Source organism: Malus domestica, chromosome 02 (genome assembly GCF_042453785.1).
Source record: "Malus domestica chromosome 02, GDT2T_hap1".
Taxonomy (NCBI): Eukaryota; Viridiplantae; Streptophyta; class Magnoliopsida; order Rosales; family Rosaceae; genus Malus; species Malus domestica.
The window spans coordinates 21,638,387-21,654,620 of NC_091662.1; the positions used below are offsets into that span (position 1 = coordinate 21,638,387).

Genomic DNA, 16,234 nt, shown 5'->3' on the forward strand with positions numbered 1-16,234 from the left:
TAATAATCTTCACCACAAAAGTTTAAATCCTAATTTTTTTTACCAAAGGGTCTATCATCCGAATACTCTATCAACATGGGTACCATTAATCCAATTTGGCCAAAATGTTAATTAATTTGGTTTAACACATGACAAGTTTTAAGTGATGGTGGAGTGTCACTCAGCAAAGTCCAATGACACTCCCCCATCTCTAAGAACTTGCCATGTGTTAAACCAAATTAATATAACATTCTTTTGTTTTTTTTTTTTGGATAATCAAACTTCATTAAAAAGAGAAACCACGAATATAGCCAGTACCGATACAATCAAAATTTAAGGTAAAAGAAGTAAATTGGGGAATTACATATTCCCAAATATGATTCGATGGAATACCTAACCCATACTTGGCAAAAGCATCCGCCACAAAGTTTGCTTTCCTAAAAATATGGTTCCACTTGATAGCAAAGAACTTTTTGGCCCGTCTTGTGATTTCTTCGACCACTGTAAGAAGGTTCCGTGGAACATCCCAATGACCAAGGATTGCCTGAATCACTATGAAAACCCTTTCTAGTCGCAAAAGCCAAACCTTCCTTCAAAGCCTCTCCACCTCTGAAATAGTAGCCCCGTCCATGTTGAAGGAGCCTGCACCCAAAATCTGCTCCATATCATTTCTCACAACAAATCCTGCTGCTGCCTTTTGCTGACAGACCGACCCATCAAAATTTAATTTAACAAAATTGTGATCCGGAGGGTGCCATTTAATATTTATTGAATTGTCACTAATATTTTTGCTATCCAATTTTGCATTGGCTTGAAAGTAAGACTTCCCTAAGGAAGTGGCAGTCGCCATAGATCTCACTTGTGAGGGATTAATATCCCTAAAATGTTTATTATTTTTGTCATTCCAAATTTGCCAGCAAAAACGAAAAACTTTACTAAGATCACATAAATCATCTTTATCAACATGACACAAAGTTTTCATCCAATCTATAACGTCATTAAAACCGTTATTAGTGTTAGTAGGCAGACTTACATTGCATAAACTCCGTACTAACTTAGCATAGTTGCACTCAAAGAAAAGATGAGTCTGAGACTCCTCCCCATTATTACAAAGAGTGTAATCTATATCTTTAATGAACTTACTTAAGTGCCCCTTCGTTTGGAGTCTCTCGTGAATGAACATCCAAGCAAACATTTTCACCTTTGGTGGAATATTTAACTTCCACATTCTCTTAATAAGATCTCGTCTAGTATCAGGCTGTTGATCATCTGTTTGTATCCAACTAGCAGATTTAATTATAAAATGCCCACAGTTAGAGAAACCCCACACAAGTCTATTCTTCGACTCCTCCTGAGGAAGAACAATATTACAAATCTTCTTAACAATCTCATAACTCACAATTTGGTTAAGCTTGGCACTATCCCAGCAGTGATTATCTATAAACTCACTTACCCTTAGATTCCAATTAATATTATCACGATTATTGTCCGGGATAAGATGAATAATAGGGTAAAGAAAAACTCGATCCTGAGTCCAGAATAAAAAATTCTGACCATTACCCACTATTAATATAACATTCTCTTTATTAATTTTAATCTAAAACTTAAAAAAAAAATTACTCCATAAACTAAAACAGAAAAGTAAAACAAAAGATTTATTATCTCAAACTCACCTCATCCCTCTCCCCCTCCTTCCGTCCTCACAAACCCAACCTATTCATTAAATCAACCCAAAATTAGAATCCCTTACAATTTTTTTTTTATATCTTTTAGACTAAACATTTATGTCTTTTCAAGATTTGATTAAAGTGCTTTGACTAATAGACACTTCAGCATTTTCTGTTAATTTAAATTACATGTGATTTTGTATTTTTGAAAAATAAAATGTTAATTATTAATTTCTAAATTTATCCTCTGAGTTGTTTGATGGGGTAATTTTTTTTCCCTTATTTAGTGAGATATTTGACACATCCCGACCCCGGAATGTCCATTTGGACTCCTAATCGAGTTGTGCTAGCCTACACCTATAGGTTGACGAAGCCATAAAGTGTAGTGTAATAGAAAAAGAATGTGAATAAATTTAAATCTAAAAGTACCTAGTCAAAGTATAAGACAATATAGTAAATAGGATGAGGGTTATACCACTGAAGATAACCATCTCCTGAGATTTGCCATAATCCTCGTTTACACGTAAGCACGGCTGCTAAACCTGGAAGGGCGAAAAAGAAAGTTGAGTGAGTCAGAAAATAATGTTTTGTAAAAACCTTTTCAAAAACATTATAACCCCTCATCGTAAAACCAAGTATATTTTCCAAAAATATATGTACTACATGTAATAAGAAAATACTTACTATAACCTGCAAAGTCTCAAAAAAATCAATAAAGTACATCTATCAAGGTAAGCACAAGGTGACCGCAATCACATAATCTCAAAATAGTAAATACATCATAACAAATGCTCATCAACCTATACTGAAAGACGAGTTCGTACAAATAATTTCTTAAACGAATAGGACTGGGTGTAATCAATGCACTATAATACTACGATCATGTGAAGGCTGGCGCCGAAGCGCGGTCACAAACGAGTCGGAATTGCCAAGTGAAATATGTACGACATGACTAGCACCTACTTGGATCCAAGGCGAGCGAACGGTGTGGATATGAACATACACATGAAGGACTGGCCCTGGCCCTAGGGCTAGTACTAACACCGGGGTGTAGCAATGATGAGCTGATAACATAAATATAATCATGCCATAACAATTCAATAATTCTAGTCAACAAAGTAACTTACCTGCGCATCCCATAGTATTATTTTAGCATTTCACAACAGCACAATAGTTCTTGTAACATTAATTAATCATAGCTGTAAAATATAATCATGGTATCTCACGACATACCTATGAACCTATAGGGTTCAGAATAATTTCCTAAATTCCTACATTTTGCTACTTCATGTAATTTTAGTCTAAGCACGGCATGTGTAGTAAATTATTTTCAAAGTATAACTGTAAACTAGCAAGTATGCATATACTTATAAAAAGAAATGACACACTTACAATTGCACAGTCGAAACGAAGCCTCCGAGCCTTGCTTGACCCCATACGTCCTTGGGGTACGTTTCCCTTATATGTGAAATTACTAATTAACTTAGTTTAATAACATATAAATGGAAACTTAAATAAAACCTTAGTAGTTTGCTAAAACACAAGGTTTAAATATACGAAAACAATCTACTCGACATCACGGACCCAACATGCCGGCCAAAGGCCAGACGCACCGTAACGCGCCACCATAAGTGGTTGCACAGGTAGCCACGCACCGAGCATAGGGGAGCTACCCACGCGTGCCCACACACCGTAAGTACAAAAGTACTCGCCTTTTTCACGAGCTCTTGCGTTCTGCAGGTAGGAGATCCAACTTCCCGAGCTCATATCGAGCTTGATTCTCAACCAAATTTAATGCTACAAAAACCAATTTGAAGCTAGGAACGTAGTGCACTTATCTACACCTATTGAAAGTTCATTTGTGGTCCGTGTTGTCCATAAATTGGGTCTGAAAGTGGTCAAATGGCCACGGTCAAACTTCTCTAGAAATTTGAGAATTTCTTCCCAACTTTCAGAGTTGATTTCTAACTCGATAGTTAACCAAACTCAGTGATTCAAAGGCCATTTTGAAGTTAGGAATATAGAGAACAAGTCTATACCTATTAGGAGTCTAGTCGTGGTCGAAGTTGACCGAAAAATGAGCTAAAAGTGACCAAATGGTCACGGTTCCTTAGCTGGAAAACTGAGCAATCTCCCCCCCCCTCAAGCTTTCTGTGCTAAAATGTTCGTTCAAAATATGTACACGAGATTAATATCAACCTATAGGAATGAAATGAAGGTTCTTAGGATTTCTCGAGGCGTACCTAAGCCGTGAACGGCGAGAACTCGCAGGAATAGCTTCGAAAACAATGGTGGTTCCACGGTGTAGGGAAAGAGAAAGAATGAGGGACCTCTGCGAGGTCTGGTTTTGAGATGGAAGGGTCTCGAGGATGGTGAGGCTACTGGAGAATGTGCATGTGTGTATGTGTGTATGTTGCAGAGAAGGAGAGAGAGGTCTCGGGTTACAGAGAGAAAAGGAAGAGAAGAGAGAGACTCATTGGGTGAGCAGAAAATGGGAGTGGTGAAATCTGATTGGGTGCCAGTTGAAAGGAAACAATTTGATTGGTGTGGTGGGAAATTGGGGAAAGGAATGAAGGGGAGGAAAATAGGGTATTGATTGGTGGATGGTTGTGAAAGAAGGGGACACGGATCCACCAATCAAGGGGAGGATTGGATTTTGAATTTCAGATTTTGTACAATTTTTAATGTACAAAATCTGATTTCTTACAGTGTTTCCAACACTGTTAATTTGTCTGTATATGTACAAAAATACTCGTAGTTAACATACTTTAACGGAGCGTAACTCCTTTGTTACAGATCCGATTCGGATCTAACTCGCGCTCATGCATTCGTAATGACGAGTACTACTTAAGTACGAAACCAGGAAAAAGAAAGAAAAGTCGAAAACCACGTCCACGTCAGATTACAACTTTCCCTAAAAGGGTAAAACCGTCAAAACACATCAATGAAAAAGAAATTTCAGTGAAAAGTAGGGACGGATCGTCACATATTAGTTATGAACGCTATTATCTCTTTTTTCAATTATAGTTTTCGATCAAAATAATTTTTTTGTCCTACAAACGTTAAATATCATCTGTTTTTCCAAATGGTTTTGGTTTTTAATGATTTTTTTTTCCAAATCGTTGGTGATCCATAGTAATTTTTTCATATTTTCTTGTCAGACTATTTTACTTTGCTTTTTTTTTTTTACTTATAGTTGTTCACAAACTATTATTAGGTACAACATATTATGTGTATATTATCGTTGGGTGCATTTGAATTTGTAAAAAACATCGATTGATACGTTTATTTGTGGTTTTGGTACGTTTGATTTGGTACATTATTTTGAGTTTCGGTACCTTCAATTTTATACATATTATTTATTGGTACGTTTATACTGTTGCCAGTCCTATTTACTCTTAATGTATTGGTATAAAAAATTATATTGGTACGTTTGATTTTGTGGGATTTAAAAATATTTTAAACCGTTTTAAAAAAAAATTATATTAAATCGTAGATAATCATTTGTAAATTGCAAGAAGCATTGTGAAAAGAAATTGCATGTAACTATGTTTTATTTACAATTATCTCCAAAGGGGGAGAGAGTAATCAAGATGCTAGATTATAGGAAATTTTGGCGTGAGATTTTAAGAACTATGGGGTAGTGCCCACTTAGTACTATGACCAAGTGATATTTCTCTTCACTTGTAAGTGAAAGGTCTTAGGTTCAATTCTCGCCAACAGTTTGAACAACATTATTGCTAACCCATTGTAAGGCTAAATTCTCCCCCTCCTTTAGCGAGCGGAGGGGCCAAGTAAAGTTAGGAATAAAAAGAAAATTCAATTATGCATCCGATCTTTAGTTGAGGGATTCCGATGACTAGGAAGGGGTGGATGGACTGGGGTGGGAGTTTGTTCATCTTTTAGTTTTTTTTTTTTTTATTTTTTTAATTAATTTTTTTTTTTAACAAACGAAATTATCTACACTACATTAAGGAGAAGCTATCGGGCTTAACTTTACAATGGGCTATCAATAATGTGGTGCAGGCTTAACCTTACAATGGGTTAGAAATAACGTGGTTCAAATTCGTCTTTGACGAGAATTACCTAAGACCTCTCACTTACAAGTGAAGAGGAATACCACTAGATCATAGTACCAAGTGGCAATGGCACTGTTCATCTTTTAGTTTTAAATAGTATTTTTAAATATTTAAATTTTCTAATATTTTGAAACTTTGTTTTTTTAGTACAATTTTGAAACTTTTAAATAGAAATTATATTTAATGTTTAACAAATGGCAAGTTTAGAGTGATGGTGAAGTACCACTCGACAAAATCAAGTAGTAAGCTAAGCTCCACACAAATATTTTCTTTCAATTGAGCTTTTAAAAAAGTTAATAAAAAATTTGGAGTTCGAACTTTTACAAACATTTAGATTTTATTAAATTCTGAATGTATTCAATCAACATTTTTATTAATCCTATGAGATCTCGTTTGGCAGCTCAGACTGTACTGACTATTTCATTCAAATATGATAAATAGTCATCGAATAGTACTAACTAAATTAGTCGGGCGCTTGGTGAATATCAGACTAATGACCGTATTATTTATACTTTATTTGGTATTGAGCAAAAAAAAAAAAAAAAAACTACTGATTGTATGTAAGGATGGCGATTGATGAGTGTAATGATGAAATTGATCCTTCTATCCAATTTTACAGATACAGATTATATACTAGGTACCTAATTATATAAATTCAATGTAATTATCTAGAAATCCATGCTTTTAAATCCTATCTTCACGATAAGAGGCAAATGAAAAAGCCCCAAATTAGAGCAAAACCTAATCCACATGCTTTTCAAATCTCATCTTCACGATAAGAATCAAATGAAAAAGACTCAAATTAGAGCACAACCTTATTTGGAAAAATAAATTGCTCATCGCGCATTGATTTGTCACCACCATAATCACCTTCAATTTCCTTCAAAAACCAATTAAAACCTCAAATTTGCAGAGATCAGCCTCCAAATTACAGACTCGGTACTTGCTCGCTCAACAAGCAGAAAATTGTTTTACAAGTGACTCAGTGCAGCTCTATCTTTCGGGTTAAATTTCAAATTTGAAACACAGAGATATGAGGTGATTTTTTTTGGAATTCAACCTCCTCCATCAGGCCAAAAAACCCAGATAACATCTCTTCGATTCTAGTTCGATCCACCATCATGGATGTCTGAATAGGGACGCCATGGCCTGGGTTTAATACGCCACCTCCTGATTTTCTGTTTGTATGTGCTTGATGTTGATCGGAGGTGGGGAGGAAGAAAGGGAGAGAAGGAAACTTGGATGAGGATTTGGCGATGCACAGGAACAGAGAGGTTGGAGAAAGAGAGACCCGACTAAATTATACGGAGGTATTGGAGTGTATAAATTAGCGGGTGTGAGGGGATTAAAGTCGTGGGACCGGTTTTGTTTATCCGGTGCTTAATTAGTACGTTGGAACACCAAACAGCTGATACCGTCCTATTAATACTATCCGGTCCTTTATACGGCATGCCAAACGAGGTCTGAAAGTTTTAAGTGTTTTTTTTTTTTTTGGAAGAACCTTTCCAAAGAAAGGAGACAATTTTATTAACTTTGACATTGTTTGAATGCGTTAAAAGAACTCGGATTTGACTAGAACTCATAAATTCAAGATAGAAATTCTACTTTCCTACGTTTGACAATTTTTTTTATTTATGAATACATAGATATTTTTACACTAAGAAGAAGGGAAGTTCGGTTAAACCACATAATGGATAACCTAATTTGGTACCGAATTTGCCATCCACGAGATTCGAATTTGGTATCCTAATTTCTATGTTTTTTTTTTTTTTACTTAGTTAGATCCCATGATTTTTTAGGGTTGGAGTAAGTGGATTAGAATACAGTTACCTCAGAAGTCCGGTTAAGGACTCAACAACTTTGAGCATAATTGAATTAACGGAGCATTAGTGTCACCATCATCTTGTTTCGGGGCAGTGACCGAAGTCTGAGCGACTTCGCTAAGAATGACCATGCTTGTTCTACAAGACCTATGATTTGATCCGGTATGGAATCAACCATATCCTCTATATGTATGAAGTTTTTATAATCTAAGAATTAGCATGACCCGCAAGTAATCACACTCCTAAAGATGATGCAATATGTACTTCTGGATATTCTTTAGGATTCTCCCAATTAGAACAATGATTTTACCTAAAAAGGTCCATCTTCCGATTGATATAATTTGCCTTTGGTAGCACAATGATTGCACTTTAATCAATAAAAGGACATATATAATATAATAAAGGAAAACTAATTAAAAGGGCTTGAAAACTTTGAGTTTTAATGATAAGGACAAAATAAAGGATAAAATGAATAGTACCATGATTGACTTTTTAGTGTAAAAATGTGGTTTTTCGTTAAAGTGAACAGTACCAGGTGCTTTTCGTTAAAGTTCCCATAATAATTATTAATTATAAATTTCTTTAACTGTTTTCATTTGATTATTATTCATTATTGAATTATTAATCAATGTGTTATTAGCTATCTTCAAATATCTAGTCGGTATAAGTTAACATTTTGGGATTCTTGAATAGCATTCTTATTGGTCTTAGCTATGAGATAAGGAGGAAGAATTCCAACCGACTGAAGCATCTATAGATATATCTAGTCCCTTCGAAAGAAAGAAACGAAAACAGAAAGAAAGACCAAAAGAGAGATCAAGAGAGAGAGATCAGAGAAGAGAATATTCTGCGTGTATCATAGCACTACTACAGTATAGGCTATCACCGGCGGACCAAAAATCGACAAGAAACCCGATTTCTGTCGGAAATTTGGCAAAAATCCGACATAAAACACTGCAATGTCGGATTAGAATAGCGACGCCATTGCTACCATCACTAAAAAGCTTTAGTGTCGGTTTGTTCGCTTAATCCACCACTAAGCAACGTCGGTTTAAAGCAACGCTGATTTTAACGTCGGTTTAAAGCGACGTTAGATAACAATTAAATAAATAAAATATGCAAACTAGTGACGGTTTAAAGCGACACCACCTTTGATAATAATAATATAAAAAAATCGAAATCTGTTTCTGTATTCGTTCTCAAATAATTATAACTCAAAAAAATTATATAATCGAAATAATAAATTTCAATTATAGGCCAAAACAAACAATAATAAAAATAATTCAAAAGAAAAATAGTGCCATAATATACAAATGTTTTACATCTAACATTCCATATAATTTACAAAAACTCATCCACCACATTTATTTAAAATTAGATACAATTCTTCAAAATGGACAATACATTCAAATTCTTGCCACTCTTGCAAAAGATCTTGTGCCGGTAGTATGGTTCATTGTTTTAAATTGCCGATTAATCTTACTTTTTTCAGCAACCTCCTGAACAAAAATATAAATTTATTAGAGAAATTTAAAGTCATAACGAAATAAACATGTAATGATTACCTTTGCTTTTTATCCATCCCAGTATTCCACCAACTCAGCCCACTCTGTAGGATTCACTTCAGGAGGAGGGTGGTTGTGCACCTCTATTGAGATTTACCTTATTAATACAAAAAAAACAACAACTAAAAAACAGGAAACAAATGTAAAATTTCAATTTAAGAATAATATTAGTTTAAACACTAAACAAAAACTGAAATTAATAATAAGTAAAAAAAGAACCAGCTTCAAACACCTCCTCTTCCAAATGAAGTTCCTTAGAACAATGATCTTCACTAGAATTATCCATAGCAAAAGTTAGTGGAATGAGAAGGGGTATGGCTGAAATGGAGGAAAGAGTAACGTTGAAATGGGAGAAGGAGAAGGAGTAAACCAGAGGAGAAATATAAGAGAGATGGAAGCGCAAAAGTCCTGGGAAAGACGAGGCTTAAATACTGATAAACATAGCATCGGTTAATACCAACAGTAGCTACAAGTTGTGTTGAAATATGAAAACCTTACGTTGGTCAAAACTGACGCAATGTCTGACAAATTGATAAAAAATGACTTTACGTCGGTTCAAACCGACACTAGTTCTGACTACACGCAGCCTAACATGCTTTTGACTAAAAGGTCTGACATATTTTTGACTGACAGGGTTGCATCGGATAAAACCGACGTTAGCTTGATAAATTTGTGTAGCGTCGAAATAAGGAATCTTTGTGTCAAGATAATGAGAGTTTGTGTCGGTTAAAACCGACGCCAACTCTGACACAGTCTGCAAGACCTCGTCCAACCCGTTTCCCCGTGCAAAACAAACCGGGAAAATTCCCGCCCAAATTTAAACCAAAGTTAAAATATAATCAGTTATTTTCTCTTATATAATATTTTAATAAATAAAATATAACTTATATATAATTCTTAATAAAAAACAGAAATATAATTTTATGATAAGATATTTACATACACGAATTGAAACATCGTCTAATTAATATATAAAATAATTAATATATTTATTCCCTATCATCATCTGTTAGCTCGTCGTCAGCATTGGCATGATTAACGAACTCGGTAGGCAACGGTAATGATTCAAGAAAAAGAGTCTCTTCCACGCCAACCCTTGTATGGAAATTTTCATTATCAAGAATTGGATCATCCAAGTTAGGTATGGCATAATAACTATAAACATGTTATAGTTAAAAAATTTCATTATCAAGAATTCGATCATCCAAGAATTCGATCATCTGTAATAAGTATGAAAATAAAAATTGACAGAATAACTATAAACATGTTATAATTAAAATGCAAAACAATAAATAAATAATGTGATTGTTAAAACGCATTTGTCGTTTAAGTACTACATCTACACTCGAAAATAAGAGCCTAATAAAAGAAAATTCATACACTACTAATCTATTACAAATATTTTAAATTGAAGATTGAGTTCATTCAATGTATTCATATATGGTCAAGGAGTGTAGCTGTAAAAAATCATCCAAATCGGAGTGAAAATAACCGTTAAATCGTGATTTTTCGTTTATAACCGTCGAAAAGCTTTGTCCCGTTACTTGATCTCTGAATGTTTGTTTTTTGTGATTTTTTGCTGATGTGATCTCAAAGCATATGCAAACAAGTTTGACGGTTAGGATCTTTGAAATTTGTTTCGGAGAATTTGTATCCCATCAAAACAATAAATTGACTAACACTTGGAGTTTATTTATACTTTCATTAAGTATAACATAAGATTTTATGGTATCCACTTGTGTAAATATTTTAAATTGTTCATTCATTGTATTCATATAGGGTCAAGGAGTGTAGCTGTAAAAAATCATCAAAATCGGAGTTAAAATAACCGTTAAATCGTGATTTTTCGTTTATAACCGTCGAAAAGCTTCGTCCCGTTACTTGATCTCTGAATGTTTGTTTTTTGTGATTTTTTGCTGATGTGATCTCAAAGCATATACAAACAAGTTTGATGGTTGGAATCGTTGAAATTTGTTTCGAAGAATTCGTATCCTATCAAAACAATATATTGACTAACACTTAGAGTTTACTAAAACTTTCATTAAGTATAACATAAGATTTTGTGGTATCCACTTGTGTAAATATTCTAAATTGAAGATCGAATTCATTCATTGTATTCATATAGGGTCAAGGAGTGTAGCTATAAAAAATCATCAAAATCGGAGTTAAAATAACCGTTAAATCGTGATTTTTCGTTCATAACCGTCGAAAAGCTTTGTCCCGTTACTTGATCTCTGAATGTTTGTATTTTGTGATTTTTTGTTGATGTGATCTCGAAACATATACAAACAAGTTTGACGGTTGGGATCGTTGAAATTTGTTTCGGAGAAGTCGTATCCCATCAAAACAATAGATTGACTAACACTTAGAGTTTATTTATACTTTCATTAAGTATAACATAAGATTTTGTGATATCTACTTGTGTAAATATTTTAAATTGAAGATCGAATTCATTCATTGTATTCATATAGGGTCAAGGAGTGTAGCTGTAAAAAATCATCAAAATCGGAGTTAAAATAACCGATAAATCGTGATTTTTCGTTTATAATCGTCGAAAAGCTTTTTCCCGTTACTTGATCTCTGAATGTTTGTTTTTTGTGATTTTTTGCTGATGTGATCTCGAATCATATACAAACAAGTTTGACGGTTGGGATCGTTGAAATTTGTTTCGGAGAATTCGTATCCCATCAAAACAATAGATTGACTAACACTAGAGTTTATTTATACTTTCATTAAGTATAACATAAGATTTTGTGGTATGCACTTGTGTAAATATTTTAAATTGAAAATTGAATTCATTCATTGTATTCATATAGGGTCAAGGAGTGTAGCTGTAAAAAATCATCAAAATCGGAGTTAAAATAGCCGTTAAATCGTGATTTTTCGTTTATAACCGTCGAAAAGCTTTGTCCCGTTACTTGATCTCTGAATGTTTGTTTTTTGTGATTTTTTGCTGATGTGATCTCGAAGCATATACAAACAAGTTTGACGGTTGGGATCGTTGAAATTTGTTTCGGAGAATTCGTATCCCATCAAAACAATAGATTGACTAACACTTAGAGTTTATTTATACTTTCATTAAGTATAACATAAGATTTTGTGGTATCCACTTGTATAAATATTTTAAATTGAAGATCAAATTCATTCATTGTATTCATATAGGGTCAAGGAGTGTAGTTGTAAAAAATCATCAAAATCGGAGTTAAAATAACCGTTAAATCGTGATTTTTCATTTATAACCGTCGAAAAGCTTTGTCCCGTTACTTGATCTGTGAATGTTTGTGTTTTGTGATTTTTTGCTGATGTGATCTCGAATCATATACAAACAAGTTTGACCGTTGGGATCGTTGAAATTTGTTTCGGAGAGTTCGTATCCCATCAAAACAATAGATTGACTAACACTTCAGAGTTTATTTATACTTTCATTAAGTATAACATAAGATTTTGTGGTATCCACTTGTGTAAATGTTTTAAATTGAAGATCGAATTCATTCATTGTATTCATATAGGGTCAAGGAGTGTAGCTGTAAAGAATCATCAAAATCGAAGTTAAAATAACCGTTAAATCGTGATTTTTCGTTCATAACCGTCGAAAAGCTTTGTCCCATTACTTGGTCGCTGAATGTTTGTTTTTTGTGATTTTTTGCTGATGTGATCTCGAAGCATAGACAAACAAGTTTGACGGTTGGGATCGTTGAAATTAGTTTCAGAGAATTCGTATCCCATCAAAACAATAGATTGACTAACAGTTAAAGTTTATTTATACTTTCAGTAAGTATAACATAAATTTTTGTGGTATCCACTCGTGTAAATATTTTAAATTGAAGATCGAATTCATTCATTGTATTGATATAGGGTCAAGGAGTGTAGCTGTAAAAAATCATTAAAATCGGAGTTAAAATAACCGTTAAATCGTGATTTTTCGTTTATAACTGTCGAAATTAGTTTCATAGAATTCGTATCCAATCAAGTTCAATGGTGTGTGTATATATATATATATATTAAGTATATTTAAATTTATTTATTTTGTATGTATAACACTTAAGAAATTGAATCGTGTGTATATTTAAGCAAATCCAATGATCACCAATTTTTAAAATTTAATTTAATATATATATATATATATATATATATAATTATTATAGTTTTTAGGGATATAAAATTTAATTTAGTATGTATATATATAATTTAATATATATATATATATATATTTTTTTTTTAGGGATATAAAATTTAATTTAGTATGTATATATATAATTTAATATATATATATATATATATATATATATAACTTATGTTGCTTAAAAGCGACACCAGTATTTAAAAAATGCTTCATGTCGCTTAAAAGCGACACTAGTAATTAAAAATTATTAAAATGTATGTTTACGTCGGTTTAAAAGCGACACCAGTATTTAAAAAATACTTTATGTCGCTTAAAAGCGACACTAGTATTTAAAAATTATTAAAATGTATGTTTACGTCGGTTTAAAAGCAACATAAACATTTTATGACGCTTATAAGCGACAGTAAATCCAACGTCATGTTCAGTTAGTGTCGCAACTGCCTAATCCGCCACTATGTTAGATTAAAGCGACACCACCCACCGACACTATAACACCCTTTTGTAGTAGTGTAGGCGCCTCGCGCCCTCATGACTGCGCTGTTTCATGATATGATTCACAAGGAAATAGAGGTTTATCGCCTTTGATGGCTTCCTTATGAAAACATCAATTTTTATTTGGGTATAGACAATATCTCTTTATTCTTCGTCAAGAGACTGTATATTGCCGGAACAATTTATAGCAGAGCTCCTCCGTTCCGTTTTCCGTTAATTATCCTCTATGACTTCGAGTAATAGGGTGTGTTCTTAGTTTTGGTTTCTTATCCTGGCAAGGACTAGGAAGAACTGGTGAAGTCAGTGTTTCAACTATATTAGGTTAGAAGAGATGAGGCCTTGACTCAGGTGGAGTGAATTGATCTGATATAGGACTTGACTCCAACATTGCTATCATGGGAAGAGACTTTGAGGAGAATTTATTGATAAACAAGAAAAATACAATATGTCAGGAGGGACATGAGGCCAAACCCAGACCAATAAAGAATTCCTAACAACAATTCAAAATCTCTTTCAGCAAAAACTATAGTAAGGAAGCTTAAAAAGGTTGTGAGAATAAGCACCTGCAGCACAAGGAGGGCACGAATCCCACCAATGGCCACCGGGGTGATCAACACCATAATTGGCCAAACAATCAGCAACTTGATTACCCTCTCTAAAAATATGAGAAATCTGAACCTGCATGAAGGATAGTAAAACTCGACAGATATGCCAACTGACCAAAAGCCTCAAAGGGATAGATGTCAAGGAAGGTGAGGATGAAGAAAGAAGATGAATAACTAGTGAGGAGTCACATTCAATCCATAAGGAATGCCAACCTTTATCCCAAGCTAAAAATACATCATGAATAACAGCGCGTAGTTCGGCATCCAAAGAAGATGCCAAGCCTATTGAACCTGCATAAGAACCAAGAAAAGTACCTATAAAATCCCGAAAGATACCACCAAATGCAGCCACACCAGGGGAACCTCTTGCAGCACCATCAGTATTCACTTTGATCCAAGACTGAGGAGGCGGGTGCCACAACACCTCAATAATTTTTGGAGCCTTAGTAGGACGTCCACGAACACCAATAGAATGAAGAATGTAAAGCTTTTCCACATAATTCTTCATACAGCCGGAATTGAGAGAATCAATTTTAAGGAGTTGACATTTGATAGACCTTACAACGTAATTGATAGAAACAACCTCCTCATGAAAACGAACAGTGTTGCAAGCATGCCAAATAGAATAAAAACCAACTCCAATCATACCCCACCAAAGTAGTTGCACTTGGGTACCAAAAGCTTGTTGTAAAGGATAATGGAAAAAGCTAAAAATATCTTGAAATAAGTATTAAACTCTGAATAATTCCAAAACAGTAAACCAAATTTGACATGCAAAAGAGCACTCAAAGAAAATATGTGAAGTAGTTTCTATACCTTCACAACAAAGAGAGCACATTGATGCTATATCAAAACCTCTTCGCTGCAAGAGATCGTTAGTTAACATCTTCCTATGTAAATACTTCCACAATGTAATCGAATTACGAGGGCGAAAGCAAGATTGCCAAACCCATCGATCCCATTGAACCACTGGTTGTTTATTACGCTTAAAATCATAAGCCAAAGATAAAGAAAGGTCACCATTTGAAGCAGACAACCAAACCATTTTGTCATCAATCCCATCCTTTGAAGGAAGCCCAATGGAAGAAATATCAGCCCAAATGGGTGCTAGCCATGAATGTAAAGTAGGTGGGGGAATCCAACAACCATCCACAATAAAATCAGAAACTTTAGCTCGAAAAGCCTTGCATAAATCTGGTGGAATACCAAGCCTATCAACTATTGGAAAATCTAACCATCTAGCATGCCAAAAATTAATATTTTGACCATTACCTATAACCCATTTTGATCCATGAAAAATATATGAATAAAGATGGCGTAAACCAGGCCAAATGGAGGAACACTTGTATGTAGAACACAGCTGTCCAAGACAATTAAAAAACCGACCTTGAAAAACCCGTGAAGCCATAGATGAGGTAATCAAAATATCCCAAAACTTTTTCAACAAAAAAGCCTTATTTAAAGTTGAAAAATTACGAATGCCAAGACCTCCTTCATTTAAAGGAACACAACATTTTTTCCATGCCACAATAGAAAATCCACAAGAATCAACACAACTTATCCAAATGAAATTTCGAGTCCAACTATGAACCTAATTTAATACCGAAGGTGGCCAAGAATAAACTGAGAAAGTATGAGACAACACGCTTACCACAACTGACTTGACCAAAGTAACTCGACCAGCCATTGAGAGAGAGTGACCTTGCCATTGAGAAAGACGAGAACGTATTCTATCTGCTAATGCCTGAAAATATGCCCTCTTAGGTTTGCCTTTAAAAATAGGAGCCCCCAAATAAGTAAATGGAAGCTCACCTCCAAAGACATTGAGCCAGGATAAAATACGCAAACGACACATAGAAGCCGATTTCCCAATATAAATACGAGATTTAACTTTACTAATA

General features: G+C 34.1%; 1 long non-coding RNA gene across 2 annotated transcripts; it reads right to left on the bottom strand.

Annotated features, from left to right (window-relative positions):
* Nucleotides 1-45: 45 nt before the first annotated feature.
* LOC139190501 (uncharacterized) lies at nt 46-4,119 on the bottom strand. 2 transcript variants are annotated; one of them, XR_011574754.1, is made up of 5 exons: nt 3,890-4,113; nt 3,686-3,802; nt 3,039-3,104; nt 2,122-2,188; nt 46-621 (listed from the first exon to the last, which is right to left on the bottom strand). It is a non-coding gene; the product is annotated as an uncharacterized lncRNA (long non-coding RNA). The 2 variants fall into 2 exon arrangements; XR_011574752.1 differs by lacking the exon at nt 3,686-3,802 and having other exon boundaries at nt 3,890-4,119.
* Between the last annotated feature and the right edge of the window lie 12,115 nt (nt 4,120-16,234).